Genomic DNA, 22,986 nt, shown 5'->3' on the forward strand with positions numbered 1-22,986 from the left:
TAGCGTTAGGGATAGGGTTAGGTTTAGGGTTAGGGTGATGGCTAGGGTGAGGGTGAGAGTTAGGGTGAGGGTGAGAGTTAGGGTGAGGGTGAGGGTGAGGTTTTCGGTTAGGTAAGGGTTAGGTTTATTTTTAGGGTGTGAATTATGTTGAGATTGAGGGTTAGTGTGATCTTTAGGGTTAGAGTGAGGGTTAGGGTTAGGATTTGGGTGAGGTTTATTATTAGGGTGATGTTTAGGGTGAGGTTTATGGTTAGGGTGAGGTTTAGAGTTCAGGTCAGGGTGACGGTTGGGGTGTGGGTGAGGGTTAGGGTTAGGCTGAGTGTTAGGGTGATGGTGATGGTTAGGGTGAGGGTGAGGTTTAGGGTTAGGTTTAGTGTGAGGGTTAGAGTTAGGCTGAGGGTTAGGGATATTGGTAGGTTTAGCGTTAGGGTGATGGTAAGGGTTAGCGTGAGTGTTAGGGTTAGGTTTAGGTTGAGGGTAAAGGTTAGGTTGAGAGTTAGGTTGAGGGTGAGGATGAGGGTGAGGGTTTCGTTTAGGTAAGGTTTAGGGTTAGGGTTAGGGTGAGGATTAGGGGAGGGTGAGAACTAGGTTGACGGTTATGGTTAGGCTGAGGGTTAGTGTTAGGGTTAGGGTGAGGGTTAGCGTTAGGGTGATGTTTAGTATGAGGGTTAGGGTTACTATTAGGGTTAGCTTTAGGGTTAGGGTGAGGGTTCGGGTGATAGTGAGGGTTATTGTGAGGGTGAGTGTGAGGGTTAGGTTTAGGGTTACGGTGAATTTGAGGGTGATGGGTAGGTTTAGTATTAGGTTTAGGGTTAGGATTAGGTTGAGCGTTAGGTTGAGGGCAAGGGTTTGGTTGAGAGTGAGGGTTAGGGTGTGGGTGAGTGTTAGGGTTACGGTGAGAAATAGGGGTAGGGTTAGGGTTAGGGATATGGTGAATGTAAGGGTTAGGGTGAGGTATAGTGTGAGGATGCGGGTTAGGGTTAGGGTTAGGGTTACTGTGAAGGTTAGGGTGAGGATTAGGTTTAGGTTTAGGGTTAGGGTGAGGTTGAGGTATAGGTTGAGGGTTAGCGTTATGGTGAGGGTTAGGGATAGTGTTAGGGTCATGGTGAGGGTGAGTGTTAGGTTTAGATGTAGGGTTTGGTTGAGGGTGTGGGTTAGGATTAGGGTAAGGATTAGGGTTAGGCTGAGGGTGAGGGTGATGGTAAGGGTGAGGGTTGGTGTTAGGGTGAGGGTTAAGTTTAGGGTAAGGGTTAGGATGAGGGTGAGGGTGAGGGTTAGGGTTAGGTTTAGGGTGAGGGTGAGGGTTAGGCTGAGGGTTAGGGTTAGGGTTAGTGTGCGGTTAGGGTTAGGGTTAGGGTTTGGGTTAGGGTGAGGGTTAGGATTAGTTTTAGGGTTAGGATAAGGGTTAGGCTGAGGGTTAGGGTTAGGGTTAGTGTGAGTGTTAGGTTTAGGGTTAGGGTTTGGGTTAGGTTGAGGGTAAAGATTAGGGTGAGGGTTAGGGTGAGGCTGAGGTTTAGGGTTATGTTTAGGTTTAGGGTGAGGTTTAGGGTGAGGGTTATTTTTAGGGTTAGGCTTAGGCTGAGGGTTAGGGTGTAGGTAAGGGTTAGGTTGAGGGATAGGATGAGGGTGAGGTTTAGGGTTAGGGTGAGGGTAAGCGTTATTGTGAGGGTTAGTGTGAGGGTGAGGGTTAGGGTTAGCACGAGGGTTAGGGTGAGGGTTTGGGTGAGGGTTATGGTAAAGGTTAGGGTTAGGGTGAGGATTAGGGTTACAGTTAGGTTTATGGTGAGGGCTATGCTGAGGGGTAGGGTTAGGTTTTGGGTGAGGGTTAAGTTTAGGGTGATGGTTAGGGTTAGGGTTATGGTGAGTTTTAGGTTTAGTGTGAGGGTTAGGGTGAGGCTGAGGGTTAGGCTTAGGGTGAGGTTGAGGGTAAGTGTAAGGGTGAGGGTTAGGGTGAGGATGAGTTTTAGGTTTAGCATTAGGTTTACCCTTAGGTTTAGGATGAGGGTTCGGTTTAGGGTGAGGGTGAGGATTAGGGTTACTGTTAGTGTGAGGTTTAGTGTTAGGGTGAGGGTTAGGTTTAGGGTGAGGGTTATGGTTAGGGTAAGGGTTAGGGTGAGGGTTAGGGTTAGGGTTAGGTTGAGGGTCAGGGTGAGCTTTAGTGTTAGTTTGAGGGTTAGGTTAGGGTAAGGGTTAGGTTTAGGGTTAGGTTGAGAGTTAGGGTTAGGGTGATGTTTATTATAAGGTTGAGGGTTAGGGTGAGGGTGAGTGTTCGTGTGAGGGATAGGGTTCGGTGAGGGTGAGGTTTTGGGTGTGGTTGAGGCTTAGTGCTCGGGTGAGGGTTAGGGTGACGTTGAGGGTTAGGGTGAGGGTCAAGTTTAAGTCTAGAGTTAGGGTTAGGTTGAGGTTTAGAGTTAGGGTTATGTTTAGTGTGAGAGTTAGGGTTAGGTGTCGTGATAGGGTTAGGGTGAGGGTTAGGGTTAGTGTGAGGGTTAGGCTTAGGGTTAGGGTTAGTGTGAGGATAAGGTTTAGGGTGAGGGTGAGGGATATGGTTAGCGTTAGGTTTAGAGTGAGGATTAGGGCGAGGGTTAGCGTTAGGGCGAGGGTTAGGGTTAGGTTTAGGGTCATGGTTAGGGTTAGGTGATGTTTAGGGTGAGGTTGATGGTTAATGTGAAGGTGAGGGTGAGGGTTAGGTTGAGGGTCAGGGTGAGGATGAGGGTTTGGGTTAGGATTAGGGTGAAGGTGAGGCTGAGAGTTAGAATTAGGAATAGTGTTAGAGTTAGGTTTAGGCTGAGGGTGAGGGTCAGAGGGAGGGTGAAGTTTAGGGTTAAGGTTAGGATTAGGGTTAGATTGAGGGTTACGGTTAGTGTGAGGGTTATGGTTAGGGTTACGATTAGGGATAGGTTGAGGGTAAGGGTTAGGGTGAGGGTTAGGGTGAGGGTTAGGGTTAGGGTTAGGATTAGGGTGAGGGTTAGGGTTTGGGTGATGTTTAGGGTGAGGTTGATGGGTAGGGTGAGCATGATGGTTCGGGTGAGGGTGAGAGTGAGGGTGTGGGTGAGGAATAGGTTTAGGGTGAGTTTTAGGGTGAGTGTGACGTTTACGGTTATGGTGAGGGTGAGGGTTAGGGTTAAGGTTAGGGTTAGGGTTACGGTGAGTTTGAGGGTGACTATTAGGTTTAGGATTAGGGTTAGGGTCAGGTTTAGGGAGAGTGTTAGGGTGAGGGTGAGGGTGAGGTTGTGATTGAGATTTAGGGTGTTGGAGAAGTTTAGGTTTAGGGTAAGGATTAGGTTTAGGGTTAGGGTTAGGGTTATGGTGAGAGTAAGGGTTAGAGTGAGGTTTATTGTGAGGATGAGGGTAAGGTTAGTGTTAGGGTTAGGATGAGGGTTAGGGTTTGGTTTAGGGTTAAGGTGAGGGTGAGGTATAGGGTGAGGGTTAGGGTAAAGGTGAGGGATAGGGATAGGGTTAAGGTTAGTGTGAGGGTGAGGATGAAGGTTAGGATTAGTGTTAGGATTAGGGTTAGGCTGAGGTTGATGGGGACGATGAGAGTGTGGGTTAGGGTTAGGGTGTGTTTTAGGGTTAGGGCAGGGTGAGGGTGAGGGTTAGGGTGAGGATTAGGGTTAGGATTAGGGTTAGGTTGAGGGTTAGGTTTAAGGTTAGTGTAAGGGTTAGGGTTAGGGTTAGGGTTAGGTTTAGGGTGAGGGTTAGGGTTAGGTTAGCATAAGGTTTAGGCTGAGGGTGAGGTTTAGGGTTAGTGTGACTGTTAGTTTTAGGGTTAGGCTAAGGGTTAGGGTGAGGGTAAATGTCAGGGTGAGGGTTACATAGTGGATGCATGTTTGGGTGAGGGTTAGGTTGAGGGTGAGGGTTAGGGTTACGGTGAGGGTAAGGGTTAGGGTGAGGGTTAGGGTGAGGTTGAGGGTTAGGGTTCGCATTAGGGTTAGGGTGAGGGTGAGGGTTAGGGTGAGGGTGAGGGTTATGGTTAAGGAAAGGTTGAGGATTACTGTTAGGGTTAGGTTTAGGGTGAGGGTTAGTCCGAGGGGTAGGGTTAGAGTTAATTTGAGGGTTAGGTTTAGTGTGAGGGTTAGGGTTAGAGTTAGGGTGATGGTAAGGGTTAGGGTGAGGGTTAGGGTGAGTGTGAGTTTTAGGGTTAGCATTAGGTTTAGGGTTAGTGTTAGGATGAGGGTTAGTGTTAGGATTAGTTTTAGGGGTAGGGGGAGGGGGAGGGTTAGGGTTGGGCTAGGGTGAGGGTTAGAATTAGGGTGAGGGCTAGTTTGAGGGTTAGGTTTAGGGTGATGGTGAGGGTGAGGGTGAGGATTTCGGTTAGGTAAGGGTTAGGGTTAGGTTTAGGATGACGATTAGGTTGAGGGTGTGTGTTAGGTTTAGATTTAGGGTGAGGGTGAGGGTGAGGGTTAGGGTTAGGGTTAGTGTGAGGGTTAGGGTTAGGGTGAGGGTTAGGGTTAGGGTGATTTTTGGTGTGAGGGTGAGGGTTAGGATGAGGTTGAGTGTTCAGGTGAGAGTTAGGTTTAGGGTTTGGGTGAGTGTTAGGATTAGGATTAGGGTTAGGATTAGCGATAGGCTGAGGGTTAGGTTTAGGGTTAGTGTGAGGGTTAGTGTTAGGGTTAGGGTTAGGATTATGGTGAGGGTTAGGGTTAGGGCTGGGTTTAGGTTTAGGATAAGGGTTAGGCTGAGGGTTAGGGTTAGGGTTAGTGTGAGTGTTAGGTTTAGGGTTAGGTTTTGGATTAGTTTGAGGGTAAAGTTTAGGGTGAGTGTTAGGTTCAGGGTGAGGTTTAGGGTTACGGTGAGAATTAGGGTGAGGGTTAGGCTTAGGTTAATGGTTAGGATTAGGGTGAAGTTTAGGATGAGGGTTAGGTTTAGGGTTAGGTTTAGTGTGAGGGTTAGGGTGAGGGTGAGGTTGAGGGTTAGTGATAGGATCAAGGTTAGGGTTAGGGTTAGGGTGAAGTTGAGGGTGAGGGTGAGGGATAGGGTTAGGATAAGTGTGAGGTCTTGGTTTAAGTTGAGGTTTAGGGTTAGGGTAAGAGTTAGGGTGACGGTTAGTGTTAGGGTGAGGGTCAAGGTGAGAGTTAGGTTTAGGGTGAGTGTTAGGGTTTGGGTGAGGTTTAGGGTTAGGGTGAGGTTTAGGGTTACCGTTAGGTTGATGGTTAGGGTTAGGGTGTTGTTTATTGTGAGGGTGAGGTTTAGGGTTAGGGTGATTTTTCGGGTGAGGTTGAGGGTTAGGATGAGTGTGAGGTTTAGGGTTAGAGTTAGGGTTAGGGTGAGTGGTATGCTGAGCGTTAGGGTTAGGATTAGGTTTAGGGTTAGGGTTTGGTTTAGAGTGAGAGTAAGGTTTAGGGTGAGGGTGAGGGTGAGAGTGACGGTTAGGGTGTGGGTGAAGCTTAGGTTTAGTGTGAGGGTTAGGTATAGGTTTAGGGTTATGGTTAGGGTGAGGGTAAGGTTTAGGTTTAGGGTGAATTTGAGGGTGAGGTTTATGATAAGGGTGAGGGTGAATGTAAGAGTTAGGGTGAGGGTTAGGGTGAGGGTGAGGTTTAGGGTTAGGTTTAGGTTTAGGGTGAGGGTAATGTTAAGGGTGAGGGTGAGTGTGAGAGTGATATTTAGCGTGGTGATGAATCTTAGGTTTAGTGTGAGGGTTATGTTTAGGGTTAGGGTTAGGATTAGGGTGATGTTGAGGGTGAGGGTTATGATAAGGGTGAAGGTGAGTGTAAAAGTTAGGGTGAGGGTTAGGGTGAGGGTGAGGGTTAGGGTTAGGTTTAGGGTGAGGGTAAGGTTAAGGGTGAGGGTGAGTGTGAGAGTGATGTTTAGCGTGTGGATGAAGCTTAGGTTTAGTGTGAGGGTTATGTTTAGGGTTAGGGTTAGGGTTAGGGTGATGTTGAGGGTGAGGATTACGGTAAGGATGAGGGTGAGTGTAAGAGTTCGAATGAGGGTTAGGGTGAGGGTGAGGGTTAGGGTTATTTTTAGGGTTTGGATTACGGTTAGGTTGAGGGAGAGAGTTAGGTTTAGGGTGAGGGTTTGGGTTAGGGTGAGGGTTATGGTTATGGTTATGGTTAGGGTTAGGTTTAGGTTGAGGGTGATGGTAAGGTTTAGGGTGAGGTTTAGGGTGAGGGTGAGGGTTAGGGTTAATGTTAGGGTTAGGATTAGGGTGAGGGTTAGGGTTAGTGTTAGGTTTAGTATTAGGGTGAGGGTGAGGGTGAGGTTTAGTGTTATGGTTAGGTTCAGGGTGAGTGTAAGGTTTAGGGTGAACCTTTGTGTGATGGTGAGGGTTAGGGTTAGGTTTATGGTAAGGGTTAGGTTTAAGCTGAGGGGGTGGGGGAGGGTGAGGTTGACGGTAAGTGTTAGAGTTAGGCTTAGGTGGAGGCCTAGGGTGAGGGTGAGGGTTAGTGTGAGGGTGAGGGTGAGGGTTTCATTTACCTTAGGGTTAGGGTTAGGGTGAAGATTAGGTTGATGGTGAGGGGTAAGCTGAGGTTAGGGTTAGTGTGAGGGTTAGGCTTAGGCTTAGGGTGAGGGTTAGGTTTAGGGTGATGTTTAGGTTGAGGGTGAGCGTTCGTTGAGGGTGAGGGTGAGAGTGAGGGTGAGGGTTAGTTTTAGGGTTAGGTTTAGGGTGAGGTTGCGTGTGAGGGTTAGGATTAGGAATAGGGTTATGGTTAGAGTTAGGCTGAGGGTAAGGGTCAGGGTGAGTGTGAAGTTTAGGGTTAGGGTTCGGGTTAGGGTTCGGGTTAAGGTTAGTGTGACGATTATGATTAGTGTTTGGTTTAGGGTTAGGGTGAGGGTAAGGGTTAGCATGAGGTTAAGGGTAAGGGTGAGGGTTAGGGTTAGGGATAGGTTTAGGCTGAGGGCTAAGGTGAGGCTGAGGGTTAGTGTGAGGGTTAGGGTGAGGGATTCTTTTAGCTAAGGGTTACATTTATGGTGAGGATTATCCTGAGGTTGAGCTTTAGGTTGAGGGTTACGGTTAGGGTGAGGGTTAGGGTTAGGTTTAGGGTAAGGGTTAGGGTTTGGGTGAAAGTTTAGGGTGAGGTTGAGGTTTAGGGTGAGGATGAGTGTTGGGGAAAAGTTGAGGGTTCGGTTGAGCGAGAGGGTTAGGTTGTGGGTGAGGATTAGGGTTAGGGTGAGGGTTATTTTTAGCATTAGAGTTAGTGAGAGAGTGACGGTTAGGGATAGGGTTAACATTAGGTTGAGGGTTAGGGTTAGGGTTACGGTTAGTGTGAGGGTTAGAGTGAGGGTGAGGGTTATTGTGAGGGTGAGGGTGAGGGTTAGGTTAGGGTTAGGGTAAGTTTGAGGCTGATGGTTAGTTTTAGGATTAGGGTTAGTACTAGGATTAGGTTGAGTGTTAGGTTGAGGGTGAGGATTGGGGTGAGAGTGAGGGTTAGGGTGTGGGTGTGTGTTAGGGTTAGGGTTAGAATTAGGGGTAGGGTTAGGGTTATGGTGAAGGTAAGGGTTAGGGTGAGGTATAGTGTGAGGAGGAGGGTTAGGGTTAGGGTTAGGGTGAGAGTTAGGGTGAGGGATAGGTTTAGGTTTAGGGTTAGGGTGAGGTTGAGGGATAGGTTGAGGTTTAGCGTTATGGTGAGGGTTAGAGATAGGCTTAGGGTGAGGGTGAGGGTGAGTGTTAGGTTTAGAGTTAGGGTGAGGGAGAGGGTAAGGGTTATGATTAGGGTAAGGATTAGGGATAGGCTGAGGGTGAGGGTGATGGTAAGGGTGAAGGTTAGGGTTAGGGTGAGGGTTAGGTTTAGGGTTAGGGTTAGGGTGACGGTGAGGGTGAGGGTTAGGGTTAGGGGGAGGGTGAGGGTTAGGGTGAGGGTAAGGGTTAGGGTTAGTGTGAGTGTTAGGTTTAGGGTTAGGGTTTGGGGTAGGTTGAGGGTAAAGTTTAGGGTGAGGTTTAGGGTTATGTTTAAGGTTAGGGTGAGGGTTAGGTTTAGGGTTAGGCTTAGGGTGAGGGTTAGGGTGTAGGTAAGAGTTAGGGTCAGGGTTATGATGAGGGTGAGTTTTAGAGTTAGGGTGAGCGTAAGGGTTAGTGTGAGGGTTAGTGTTAGGGTGAGGGTTAGGGTTAGGGTTAGGTTTAGGGTAAGGGTTAGGGTTAGGGTTAGGGTGAGGGTTAGGGTTAGGGTGATGTTTATAAGGTTGATGGTTAGGGTGAGGGTGAGTGTTCGTGTGAGGGATAGGGTTCGGGTGAGCGTGAGGGTTTTGTTGTGGTTGAGGGTTAGTGTTAGGTTGAGGGTTAGGGTGACGGTTAGGGTTAGGGTGAGGGTGAGGGTTAAGTCTTGAGTTAGGGTTAGGTTGAGGTTTAGGGTTAGGGTTATGCTTTGGGTGAGAGTTAGGGTGAGTTGTCGGGATAAGGTTAGGGTGAGGGTTAGGGTTAGTGTGAGGGTTAGGCTTAGGGTTAGGGTTAGTGTGAGAATAAGGTTTAGGGTGAGGTTTAGGGTGAGGGTGATGGTTAGGGTTAGCGTTAGGGTTAGAGTGAGTCTTAGGGTGATGGTTAGCCTTATGGTAAGGGTTATGGTCAGGGTGAGGGTGAGGGTTAGGGTTAGGGTGATATTTAGGGTGAGGTTGATGGTTAATGTGAGGGTGAGGGTGAAGGTGAGGGTGAGGGTCAGGGTAAGGAATAGTGTTAGGGTTAGGTTTAGGCTGAGCGTGAGGGTCAGGGTGAGGTTTAAGGTTAGGGTTAGGGTTAGGATTAGGGTTAGAGTGAGGGTTAAGGTTAGTGTGAGGGTTATGGTTAGGGTTATGATTAGGGATAGGTTGAGGGTAAGGGTTAGGGTGAGGGTTAGGGTGAGGGTTAGGGATAGGTTTAGGATTAGGGTGAGGGTTAGTGTTTGGGTGATGTTTACGGTGAGGTTGAGGGGTTGGGAGAGGATGATGGTTCGGGTGTGGGTGAGGGTGAGCGAGTGGGTGACAATTAGCGTTAGGGTAAGGTTTAGCGTTAGGTTTAGCTTTCTTGTGAGGGTGAGGGTTAGGGGTATTGTTAGGGTTATGTTGAGTGTTAGCGTTAGGGAGAGGAATAGTGTTAGGGTTAGGTTTAGGCTGAGCGTGAGGGTCAGGGTGAGGTTTAAGGTTAGGGTTAGGGTTAGGATTAGGGTTAGAGTGAGGGTTAAGTTTAGTGTGAGGGTTATGGTTAGGGTTATGATTAGGGATAGGTTGAGGGTAAGGGTTAGGGTGAGGGTTAGGGTGAGGGTTAGGGATAGGTTTAGGATTAGGGTGAGGGTTAGTGTTTGGGTGATGTTTACGGTGAGGTTGAGGGGTTGGGAGAGGATGATGGTTCGGGTGTGGGTGAGGGTGAGCGAGTGGGTGACGATTAGCGTTAGGGTAAGGTTTAGCGTTAGGTTTAGCTTTCTTGTGAGGGTTAGGGTTAGGGGTATTGTTAGGGTTATGTTGAGTGTTAGCGTTAGGGAGAGGGGTAGGGTTAGGCTTAGGGTGAGTTTTAGCGTGAGTGTGACGGTTAGGGTGATGGAGACGGTGAGGGTTAGGGTTATGGTTATTGTTATGGTTAGGGTTAGGGTGAGTTTGAGGGTGAGGATTAGGTTTAGGATTAGGGTTAGTTTTAGGGTTAGGGAGAGTGTTAGGGTGAGGGTGAGGGTGAGGGTGAGGTTGAGAGTTAGGGTGTGGGAGAGGGTTATGTTTAGGGTAAGGATTAGGGTTAGGGTTAGGGTTAGGGTTATGGTGAGAGTAAGGGTTAGGTTGAGGTTTTATTGTGAGGATGAGGGTAAGGTTAGTGTTAGGGTTAAGGTGAGGGTTAGGGTGAGGATTAGGGGAGAGTGAGTGTTATGGTCAGGGATAGGGTTAGGGTGAGGGTGAGGGTTAGGTTTAGGGTCAGGCTTAGCGTTAGCTTGATGTTTAGTATGAGTGTTAAGGTTACTGTTAAGGTTTGGGTTAGGGAAAGGGTTAGGGTTAGGTTTAGGGTTATTGTGAGGGTTAGGGTGAGGGGTATTGCTAAGGTTAGGGTGAGTGTTAGAGTTAGTGTGAGGGTTAGGGTTAGGGTTAGTATTAGTGTGAGTATAAGGGTTAGGGTGAGGTTTAGGATGAGGGTCGAGGATTAGGATTATCATTAGGGTTAGGGTGAGGTTAGGGTGAGTGTTAGGGTTAGGGTAAGATTTAGGGTGACGGTGAGGTTTAGTGTTAGGGTGATGTTTAGGGTGAGCGTGAGGGTTAGGGTGAGGATGAGGGTGAGGGTTAGGTTGAGGGTGAGGGTGATGGTGAGGGTTATAGTTAGGGTTAGGGTTAGGGAGTGGGTGAGGTTTAGGATTAGCGTGAGGGTTAGGTTTACTGTGAGGGTAAGGGTTCTTTTTAGGGTGAGGGTGAGGGTGAGGTGGAGGGTTAGGGTTAGGGTTAGGATGAGGGAAAGGGTTAGGGTGAGTGTTAGGGTGAGGGTGAGAGTGAGGGTGAGGGTTAAGGTTAGGGTTAGGGTGAGGGTGAGTGTTAGGGTTAGGGTTAGGGTGAGCTTTAGTGTAAGGGTTATGGTTATTGCTAGGATTATGGTTAGGATGAGGGCTAGGGTGAAGGTGAGGGTTAGGGTTAGGGTTAAGATGAGGATTAGGGTTAGGTGAGGGTTAGGCATAGGTTTAGGTTGAGGGTTAGGGTTAGTATGATGTTTAGGTTGAGGATGAGTTTTAGGGTGAGGGTGAGGGTTAAGCTTAGGGTGAGGGTGAGTGTGAGGTTTTGGTTTAGGATTAGGGTTAGGTTTAGGGTTAGAGTTGGGGTGTGGGTTAGGTTTAGTGTGAGGGTTAGGGTTAGGGTGAGGGTGAGGGTAAGTATTAGGGTGAGGGTTAGGGTGAGAGTGAGGGTTAGGATTAGTGTGAGTGTTAGTGTGAGGGTTAGGGTGAGTGTTAGGGTTCGAGTTAGGGTTAGGGTGAGGGTGAGGGTTATGGTTAGGGTTAAGGTGAGGGTTAGGGTTAAGGTGATGTTTAAGGTGAGGGTGAAAGTTAGGGTTAGGGTTAGAGTGAGTGTGAACGTGAGGGTGAGGGTTCAGGTTAGGGTTAGGGTTAGAGTAAGGGTGAAGATGAGGGTGAGCTTTAGGGTTATTTTTCGTGTTAGGGTTAGTGTGAGGCTGAGGGTTGTTGTGAGGGTTATGGTTAGGGTGAGAGTTAGGGTGTCTGTGAGGTTTAGGGTAAGTGTGATGGTTCGGGATAGGTGTAGCATTAGCGTGAGGATTAGTGTTAGTGTTAGGATTAGGGTGAGAGTTAGGGTGAAGGATGGGGATAGGGTTAGGTTTATGGTTAGTGTTATGGTTAGAGGATTAGGGATAGCATTATGGTTCGGGTGAGGGTTATCGTTAGGGTTAGGGTGAGAGGTAGGGTTAGGTTTAGGGTGAATGTTAGGCTTAGTATGAGGGTTAGGGTTAGGGTTAGTGTGAGGATAAGGGTTAGGGTGAGGGTTAGGGTTAGAGTGAGGGTTAGGGTTAGCGTGAGGGTTAGGATGAATGTTAGGGTGGGGGTAAGGGTGAGGGTTAGGGTTAGGGTTAAGTTTCGGGTTAGGCTGAGGGTTAGGGTGAGCATAGGGTTTACAGTGAGGGTTAGGGTGAGGGTGAGGGAGTGTTATGGTCAGGGTAAGGGTAAGGGCGAGGTTTAGGGTGAGCTTGAGGGTTAGGGTTAGCATTATAATTAGGGTGAGGGTGAAGGTTAGGGTGAGGATTAGGGTTAGGGTAAGGGTTAGGGTGAGAGTAAGGCTGAGGGGTAGGGGTAGGGTTAGGGATAGGGTTAGGATGAGGGTGTGGGTGAGGTTGAGGTTAAGTATTAGGGTAAGGGTTAGGGTGAGGATGAGGGTTCGTATTAGAATTAGGGTTACGGTTAGGGTTAGGTTGAGTGTTAGGGTTATGGTTGGTGTTAGGGTGAGGATTAGGGTTGGTGTTAGGTTGAGGGTGAGGCAGAGGGATAGGGTTAGGATTAGGGTTAGCGTTAGGGTTAGGCTGAGGGTGAGGGTGAGGGTGAGGATGATGGTTAGAGTAAGGGTTAGGTTTAGAGTGAGGGCTAGGGTCAGTGTGAGGGGTAGGGTGAGGGTTACGGTGAGGGTGAGGGTTTTGGTTAGGAAAGGATTATGTTTAGGGTTAGAGTGAGGAGTATGGTGAGGGTGAATTTTAAGTTGATGGTTTGGGTGCCGGTTAGGGTTAGGCTTAGGGTGAAGGTTCGGGTGAGGGTGAGGATTAGGTTTAGTGTGAGGGTTAGGTTTAGGGTCAGGGTTAGGGTGATGGTGAGGGTTAGGGTGAGGTTTAGAGTTAGGGTTAGGGTTAGGGTGAGGTTTATGGTGAGGGGCAGGGTTAGGGTTAGGGTGAGAGTTAGGGTTAGTGTGAGGGTTAGCGTTAGGGTTAGGGTTAGTGTGAGGATAAGGTTTAGGGTGAGAGTCAGGGTGATATTGAGGGTTTGGGTTAATGTTAGGTTTAGGGTGAGGGTTATGGTGACGGTTAGGTTAGTGTTATGTTGAGGGTGAGGGTTAGAGTTAGGATTAGGGTCAGGGTTAGAGTTGGGTGAGGGTTAGGGTTAGTGTTAGGGTGAGGATTAGAGTGAGGGTGAGATTTAGGGGAGGATTAGGGTTAGTGTGAGGATTAGGGTTAGGGTTAGGATGAGGGTTACGGTTAGATTGATGTTTAGGGTGAGGGTGAGGGTTAGGGTGAAGGTGAGGGTGAGGGTGAAGGTGAGGGTGTAGGTGAGGGTTAGGGTTAGGGTGAGGGTTAGGGTGACTGTGAGGGTTAGGGTGAAGGTGAGCGTTAGGCTTAGGTTTAGGTTGAGGGTTACGGTTAGGTTTAGAGTGACGGGTAGGGTAATGAGTAGGGTTAAAGTTAGGGTGAGGGTTAGCCTTAATGTGAGGGTTAGGATTAGGTTTAGTGTTAGTGTCAGGATATAGTTTAGGGTGTGGGTTAGGGTGTGAGTGCGTTTTGGGTTTAGCGTTAGGGTTAGGGTGGGGGTGAGGGTAAGGTTGAGGGTTAGGGTGAGGTTGAGGGTTAGAGTTAGGGTTAGGGTTAGGATGAGCGTGAAGGTGAGGGTTAATGTGTGGGTGACGGTTAGGGTTAGGGTGAGGGTTAAGGTGACGGTAAGGGTTAGGGTGAGGGTGAAGATTAGGGTGAGCATTAGGGTGAGGTTTAGTGTTAGGGTTAGTGTGAGGATTAGGGTTAGGGTTAGAGTTTGGGATATCTTGAGGGTAAGGGGTAGGGTGAGTTTTAGGATGATGGTGAGGGTTAGGGTTAGCTTTAGGTTTGGGTGAGGGTTTGGGTGAGAGTTAGGGTTAGCATGAGGCTGAGGGTTAGGGTTAGGGTTAGGGTGTGGGTTAGGTTTAGGATGAGGGTTAGGGATACTGTTAGCTTTAGGGTGAGAGTTAGGGTTAGGGTTAGGATTAGAGTTAGGGTGAATGAAAGGCTTAGGATGAGGTTTAGGGCGAAGTTGAGGTTTAGGGTGAGGGTTAGTGTTTGGATTACGGTTAGGATTAGGGTTAGGCTGAGGGTGAGTTTCAGTGTGAGGGTGAGGAGTAGGGTTAGGGTGAGTGTTAGGGTTGGGTTTAGGGTTAAGGTTAAGGTGATGATTAGGGTTAGGGTTAGGGTTAGGGTTAGGGTGAGGGTTAGGGTTAGGGTGAGGTTTAGGGTGAGGGTGAGGGTTAGGGTTAGCTTTAGGGCTTGGGTGAGGGTTAGGGTTAGGGTTAGGTATAGGGTGAGGATTACTGTTAGGATTATATTAGGGTGAGGGTTAGGCAGAGGCATAGGTTTAGGGTGAGGGTTAGAGTTAGTGTTAGGATTAGGGTGAGGTTGTGGGTGAGGGTTAGGGTTAGGCTTAGGCTTAGAGTGAGGGTGAGGGTTAGTGTTAGCATTAGGTTTAGGATAAGGTATAGTGTAATGGTTAGGGTTAGGGATAGGATTAGGGTTATAGTTAGGGTTACGCTGAGGTTGGGGATGAGGGTGAGGGTGAGGGTTAGGGTTAGGGTTAGGTTTAGAGTGAGGGCTAGAGTGAGGGTCGGGGTTAGTATGAGGGCATGGGTGAGGGTGAGGGTTTTGGTTAGGAAAGGCTTACAGTTAGGGTTAGGGTGAGGATTAGAGTGAGGGTGAGCTTTAAGGTGAGGATTAGGGTTAGGGTGAGCATTAGGGTTAGGGTTAGTGTTAGGGTTATTGTTAGATTGATGTTTAGGGTGAGGGTTAGGGTTAGGGTGAAGGTGAGGCTGAGGGTGATGGTGAGGGTGTAGGTGAGGTTTAGGATTAGGGTGAGGGTTAGGGTGACTGTGAGGGTTAGGGTGAAGGTGAGGGTTAGGGTTAGGTTTAGGGTGAGGGTTATGATTAGGTTTAGGGTGAGGGGTAGGGTGAGGGGTAGGATTAGGGTTAGGGTGAGGTTGAGGCTTAATGAGAGGGTTAGGGTTAGGGTTAGGGTTAGTGTGAGGATAAGTTTTAGGGTGTGAGTTATTGTGAGAGTGTGGGTAAGGGTTAGCGTTAGGGTTAGGGTGGGGGTTAGGGTTAGGGTTAGGTTTAGGGTTAGGATAAGGGTTAGGCTGAGGGTTAAGGTTAGGTTTATTGTGAGTGTTAGGTTTAGGGTTAGGGTTTGGGTTACTTTGAAGGTAAAGTTTAGGGTGAGGGCTAGGGTGAGGCTGAGGGTTAGGGTTAGGATGAGGATTAGGGTGAGGGTTAGGCTTAAGTTAGTGGTTAGGATTAGGGTGAAGTTTACGGTGAGGGTTAGGTTTAGGGTTAGTTTAGGGTGAGGGTGAGGGTGTGGGTAAGTGTTAGGGTGAGGGTTAGGGTGAGGGTGAGGGTTAGGTTTAGCATTAGGGTTAGGGTGAGAGTGAGGATTATGGTGAGGGTTAAGGTTAAGGATAGGGATAAGGTGAGGATTAGGGTTAGGGTTAGGTTTAGGGTGAGGGTTAGGCTGAGTGTTAGGGTTGGGGTTAGGGTGAGGCTTGGGTTTAGTGTGAGGGTTAGGGTGAGGGTAAGGGTTAGGGTGAGGGTGAGGTTTAGTGTTAGCATTAGGTTTAGATTTAGGATTAGGATGAGGGTTAGATTTAGAGTGAGGGTGAGGTTGAGGGTGAGGGTGAGTGTTAGGGTTAAGTATAGTGTGAGGGTTAGTGTTAGGGTGAGGATTAGGTTTAGGGTGAGGGTTAGGTTTAGAATAAGGGTTATGGTGAGGGTTATGGTTATGGTTAGGGTTAGGGTTAGGGTTAGTGTGAGAGTTAGGGTGATGTGCCGGGATAGGTTTAGGGTGAGGGTTTTTGTTAGTGTGAGGATAAGTTTTAGGGTGAGGGTTAGGGTGAGGGTGAGGATTAGGGTTAGCGTTAGGGATAGGGTGAGGGTTAGGGTGTGGATGAGGGTGAGGGTGAGGGTTAGATTGTGGGTGAGGATTAAGGTTTGGGTGAGGGTTAGTGTTAGGTTTAGGTTTAGTGTGCGGATGAGGGTTAGTGCTAGGGTTATGGTTAGGTTGAGTTAGGGTTAGGTTTAGGATTAGGGAGAGGGGTAGGGTTAGGGATAGGGTGAGTTTTAGGGTTAGTGTTAGGGTTAAGGTGATTGTGAGGGTGACCTAACCCTAATCCTCACCCTAACCCTAACCCTAAGCCTAACCCTTCCCCTAACGCTCACACTCACACTAACCCTAAACCTAAAACTAATCCTCACACTAACCCTAATCCTCACCCACACACTAACCCTCACCCTCATCTGAACCCTCACCATCAACTGAACACTCATCCTCACCCTAATCCTCAGCGTAAACATCACCCTAACCCTAACCCTCACACTAACCCTTACCCTAACCCAAAACCTCACCCTCACATTAACCCTCACCCTAATCATTACCCTAATCCTAACTTTCATCCTAAACATAACCCTAACCCTTACCCTCACTATAACCCTAAAGCTAACCCAACCCTAATCCTCACCAAAACCCTAACCCTCGCCAACACCCTAACCCTCATCATCACCCGAACCCTCATCTTCACCCTAACACTCACACTAACTCTAACCCTAACCCTTATCATAAACCTAACGCTCACACTTACCCTAAGCCTAACACTAACCCTAACCCTAAACCTAAACCTCACCCTCACCCGAAACCTAACCCTTACCCTAACGCTCACCCTATCCCTAACACTAACCCTACACCTCATCCTCACCCTAATCCTCACCATAACCCTTATCCTCACACTAACCCTAACCATAACCCTAACCCTAACCCTCACACTAAACCTAATCCTCACCCTATCCCTAACCCTAACCCTAACCCTCAGCCTATCCCTCACCCTCACCCTAACTCTAATGCTAACCCTAACTCTCACCCTCACCCTAACCCTCAACCTAATCCTTATCCTCACCCTAAGGCTAACCCTCACCCTCACCCTAAATCTCACCCTAAACCTTACACTCACTCTAACCCGCAAACTAACCCTAACCCTAACACTAATGATCACCCTAACACTCACCCTCACCCTAACCCTAAACCTAACCCTAACCCTCACCGTAAACCTAATCCTCACACTCACCCTAACCCTCACCCTAACCCTTACCCTCACATTAACACTTTCCCTAACCCTAAACCTAACCCTAACTCTCACAAGAACACTCACCCTCACCCTAACCCTCACCCTCACACTAAACATCACCCTAAACCTAACACTCAGCCTAAACCTAACCCTAACCCTCGCCCTAACCAAAACCCTCACTGTAACCCTAAAACTAACACTAACCCTAAGCCTAACACTCACCCTCAGCCTCACCCTCACCCTCACCCTAAACTAACCCTAACCCTCATCCTAACACTCACTCTCACCCTCACCCTAACCCTAACCCTAACCTTAACCCACACCCTCACCCTAATCCTCACCCTAACCCTACCCCTAACCTTTACCTAACCAAAAACCTCACCCTCACCCTCACCCTAACCCTCACCCTCACCCTAGCCCACACTAATACTAACCCTCAACCTAACCCTTACCCTAACCCTCACCCTCACCCTAACCCTAACACTAAACCTAATGCTAACCCTAAAACTCACACTCACCCTAACCCTCACCATAACCCTTACTGTCACCCTAACGCTACCGCTAACCCTCACACTAAACCTAACACTCACCATAACCCTAACCCTACCCCTCAGCCTAAACCTCACCCTAAACCTAACCCTAACCCAAATCCTCATCCTATCCTTAACCTTAACCCAAACCGTCACCCTATCCCTCACCCTCACCCTAACCCTCATCCTTATCCTTACCCTCACCCAAACCATAACCCTCACCCTCGACCTAACGCTCACCGTAACACTTTCCTACACCCTAACACTCACCCTAACCCGAACTAAAAACCTAACCTTCACCCTAACCCTCAACCTAACCCTAACCTTCATCCTCACTGTAATATTCACCCTAAACTTTACCCTCACCCTAACCCTTACCCTACCGTAAACCTAACCTTCAGACTAACCCTAACCCTAAACCTAACCCTCAGCCTAACCCTTATCCTAACCCTAAACCTAAACCTAAACCTCACCCTAAACCTAACCCTAACCCTAACCCTAACCCTCACACTAACCATAACCTTAACACTCAGCCTAAACCTCATCATAACCCTAACACTAACCCTAACCCTCATCTTAACCCTAACCTTCACCCTCACCCTCACACTAACTCTAACCCTAAATCTAACCCTAACACTCACCCTCACCCTCACCCCAACCCTAACTGTATCCCTAACCCTTACCCTAACCCTAACCCTCACCCTATACCTCACCCTCACACTAACCCTAACCCTGACCTTTACCCGAACCCGAACCCGAACTCTCACCCTAACACACTCCCTAACCCTAACCTTAATCCTAATCCTAAACCTAACCCTCACCTTCAAATTCACCCTAACTCTAACCCTAAATCTAACCCTAACCCTCAATCTCACCCTCACCCTAATCCTCACACTCACCCTAAACCTCACCCTAACCCTAACCCTACCCCTCTCCGTAATTCTCACCCAAATCCTAACCGTAATCCTAATCTTTACCCTCACCCTGACCCTAACCTCAGCCTAACCCTAACCCTAACCCTATTCCTAATCCTAACTCTTACCCTCACATTCACCCTAAAAATAAACCTAACCCTAACCCTAACCCTCACCCACACACTCACCCTTACCCTAACCCTCACCCTCACCCTACCCCTCACACTCACCCTTACCCTAAACATCACCCTAACCCTAAACCTCAGCCTAACCCTAACCCTAACCATCACCCTAAACCTAACCTCAACTTAACCCTCAACCTCACCCTAAACCTAATCCTAACCCTAACCCTCACCCTCACCCTCACCCTCATTCTAACCCTCAATCTCACCCTGATCGTCACCGTCACACTAACCCTCACACTAAACCTAACCATCACCCTAACACTAACCCTCACCCTCACTTTCACCCACACCCTCAGCCTATCCCTAACCTTAACACTAATCCTAACCCTAACCCTCACCCTCACCCTAACCCTAACCCTAACCCTCATCCTCAACCTCACCCTCATGTGCACCCTGAACCTAAGCCTCACCTTTACACAAACCCTCAACCTCAACCTAAACATCACCCTACCCCTAATCCTCCCCCTCCCCCTAATCTTCACCTTAAACCTCACCCTCACCCTAATCTTCACCCTAACCCTCACCCTCACCCTAAACCTCACCCTTACCCTCACCCTAAACATCACCCTAACCCTAAACCTCAGCCTAACCCTAACCCTAACCATCACCCTAAACCAAACCTCAGCTTTACCCTCAACCTCACCTTAATCCTCACCCTAACCCTAACACTTACCTAAACGAAACCCTCATCCTCACCCTAACCGTAACTCTAAACCTAACAATAACACTAACTATAACACTAACACTAACCCTAAAAATCACCCTAAACCTAATCCTAACCCTAACCCTCACCCTCACCCTCACACTCATTCTAACCCTCACTTTCACCCTGACCGTCACCGTAACACTAACCCTCACACTAACCCTAACCATCACGGTAACCCTAACCCTCACCCTCACTTTCACCCTCACCCTCAGCCTAACCCTAACCCTAACACTAATCCTAACCCTAACCCTCACCTTCACCCTAACCCTAACCGTAAACCTAACCCTCATCCTCAACCTCACCCTTATGCGCAACCTACCTGACACTCACCCTCACCCTCACACAAACCCTCAACATCACCCTAAACATCACCCTAACCCTAACCCTCACCCTCACCCTAACCCTCACCCTAACCCTTATCCTCACATTAACCCTAACCCTAATCCTCACACTAACCCTAACCCTCACCATAACCCTATCCCGAAACCTCACCCTAACCCTCACTCTAACCCTTATCCTCACACTAACCCTCACACTAACCCTAACCATAAACCTAAACCTCACCCTCACCATAACCCTCACTGTCACCCTAACCCTCACCCAAACACAAAGCCTCAACCACACCCTAACCCTCCCAGAAACCGAACCCGAAAACTAACCTGAACACTAACCCTTACCCTAACCCTCACCCTCACAATAAACATCACCGTAACCCTAGCTCTCACCCTAACACTAACCCTAACCCTCACCCTAAACTTAAGCCTCAACCTAACCCTAACCCTCACCGTGACACTCACCCTAACCCAACCCAAACACTAACATTCACCCTAACCCTTACCCTAAAACTAACACTCACATTAAACCCTCACACTAACAATAAGCCTCACACTATACCTAAACCTACCACTTCCTCACCCTCACCCTAACCCTAACTCTCATCCTAACCCTAACCCTAAACCTAATGCTGACCCTAAATCTGACCCTCAGCCTAACCCTCACCCTAACCCTTACCCTCACCCTATCCCTAAACCTACCCCTCAGATTTAACCTAACCCTCACCCTAACTCTAACCCTAAACCTCACACTAAACCTAATACTCACCCTAATACTAACCCTACCCCTCATCCTAACCCTCACCCTAAACATAACCCTAACCCTAATCCTCACCCTATCCCTAAACTTAACCCTAAACCTAACACTCACCCTCACCCTAAACCTAATGCTAACCCTAACCTTTACCCTCACCCTAACCCTTATCCTAACCCTAAACCTAAATCTCAAACTAACCCTAAACCTAACCCTCAGCCTTACACTTATCCTATCCCTAAACCTAACCATAAACCTCACCCTAACCCGAACCCGAACCCGAACCCTCAAACTAATCCTAACCCTAAACCTAAACCTAATGCTAACCCTAAATCTAACCCTCAGCCTATCCCTAACCCTAAACCTAACCCTCACCCTTACCCTTTCCCTCACCCTCACCCTAACTCACACCATCACCCTAACCCTCACCCTAAAACTTACCCACACCCTATACCTCACCCTAACCCTAACTCTAAACGGAACCCTCACCCTAAACCTCACCCTAACCCTAAACATAACCCTAAACCTAACCCTCACCCTAACCCTCACCCTAACCCTCACTCTAACCCTAACCCTCACCCTCACCGTAACTGTCACCCTAACCTTTACCTTCATCCTAAACCTTATCCTAACCCTAAACCTAAATCTCACACTAACCCTAACCCTAACCCTTAGCCTAACCCTTATCCTAACCCTAAAACTAACCCTAACTCTCACCCTAACCCTAACCCTAACCCGCACCCTCAAACTACTCATAACCCTAACCGTCAGCCTAACCCTCATCCTATCACTAACCCTAACACTAATCCTCACCCTAACCCTAACCCTAGCCTCACCCTCACCCTTCCCATCACCCTCAGCCTAACCCTAAATATAACCCTGAACCTAACCCTAACACTCACCCTCACCCTCACCCTAAACCTAACCCTAACCCTAACCCTCACCCTGATCCTCACCCTAAACCTAACACTAATCCTAACCCTCATCCTCACACTAAACCTCACCCTAACCCTTACCCTCACCATAACCCTAACACTAACCCTAACCCTAATAATCACCCTAACCATAACCTTCACCCACAAGCTAACCCTCACCCTCATCCAAACCCTCAACCTCACCCTAACAATCTCCCTAACCCTAATTCTAACCCTAACCCTAACCTTCACCCTCACCCTGAACCTCAACTTTAGCCTAACCCTAAACAAAACCCTACTCCTAATCCTAACCCTCACTCTCACCCTAAACCTAACCCTAAATCTCACCCTGACCCTCACCCTCACCCTAAACCTCACCCTCACCCTAACCCTCACCCTCAACCTAAACATCACCATAACCCTAACCCTAACCCTAACCCTCAACCTAAACCTAAACTCAGCTTAACCCTCACCATCATCGTAATCCTCACCATAACCCTAACCCTTACCTAACTCAAACCCTCACCCTGACACTCACCCTCACCATAACCCTCACCCTAAACCTAAACCTAACCCTAACCTTCAACCCCACCCTCAACCTAACCTAATGCTAACACTAACGCTAAGCTTCACCCTCACCCTAACCTAAACCTAACAATAAACCTAACCCTAACCCTAACCCTAACCTTAACCCTAAAACTGACCCTAACCCTAATCCTAACCCTAACCCTCATCCTCACCCTAACCCTGAACCTCACCATCACAATAACCCTCACACTAACCCTAACCCTTACCCTAAACCTAACACTAACCTTCATCCTTCACTTTCACCTCACCCTCAGCTTAACTCTAAACCTAACCCTAATCCAAAACTAACCCTCACGCTCAGCTTCACCCTAACCCTAAACCTCACCCTAACCCTCAACCTAACCCTCACCCTCACCCTCACCTTAACCCTAACCCTCATTCTCACCCTCACACTAACACGGAACCTCAACCTAAACCGCACCCTAACACTAACACTCACCCTAACACTAACCCTAACACTCAGCCAAATGCTAACCATCACCCTAACACTTACCCTAACCCTAACGCTAACCCTGAACCTCACCCTCACCCTAACCCTCACCCTAACACTTATCCTCACACTAACCCTAACCCTCACCCTAACCCTCAACCACAACCTAACCCTCAACCTCACCCTAACCCTCACCCTCACCTGAACACTCACCCTCACCCTAACCCTCACCCTCACAATAAACATCACCCTATCCCTAACTCTCAACCTAACCCTAAACCTAACCCTCACCCTAACCCTAACCCTCAACCTAAACCTAACCTTCACACTGACCCTCACCCTAACCCTAATCCTAACCCAAAACCTTACCCTAAACCTAACCCTCACCCTAAACCTAACCCTCACCATAACAGTAACCATGAAACTAACCCTAACACTAACCCTCACCTCACCCTCACCCTTACCCTAACACTCATCCTAACCCTAACGGTAAACCTAATGCTAACCCTAAACCTCACCCTCACCCTAAACCTCACCCTCACCTTTACCCTCACCCTAACCCTAACCCTAACCCTCACACTAAACCTAACACTCAAACTAACCCTAAACCTACACTTCAGCCTAACCCTCACCCTAAACCCAACCCTAAACCTAATCCTCACCCTATCCCTAAACTTAACCCTAACCCTCACCCTCACCCTAACCCTCATGGTAACCCTAAATCTCACCCTCACCCTAACCCTCACCCTAACCCTTAGCCTCACCCTAACCCTAAACCTCACCCTCATCCTAACACTCACCCTAACCCTTACCTACACCCTAACCCTCACCCTAAGCCTAACCCTAAACCTAATCCTTACCCTAACTCACACCCTAACCCTAAACATAACCCTGACCATCTAATCCTCACCCTAACCCTAACCCTAACCCTCAGCCTAAACCTTATCCTAACACTAAAACTAACCCTAACCCTCATGCTAACCCAAAACCCAAACCTAAACCTAACCCTCAAACTAACCCTAACCCTAACCCTCAGTCTAACCCTCACCCTACCCCTAACTCTAACCCTAAACCTCACCCTCACCCTCACCCTAACCATAACCCTAAACCTAACCCTCACCCTAAACCTAACCCACACCCTTACTGTCACCCTCACCCTCAGGGTAACCCTAATCCTTACCCTAATCCTAACCCTCACCCTCACC

The sequence above is a fragment of the Dipodomys merriami genome, unplaced genomic scaffold (genome assembly GCF_024711535.1).
Source record: "Dipodomys merriami isolate MVZ:Mamm:240054 unplaced genomic scaffold, mDipMer1.0.p SCAF_43, whole genome shotgun sequence".
NCBI classification, from domain to species: Eukaryota; Metazoa; Chordata; class Mammalia; order Rodentia; family Heteromyidae; genus Dipodomys; species Dipodomys merriami.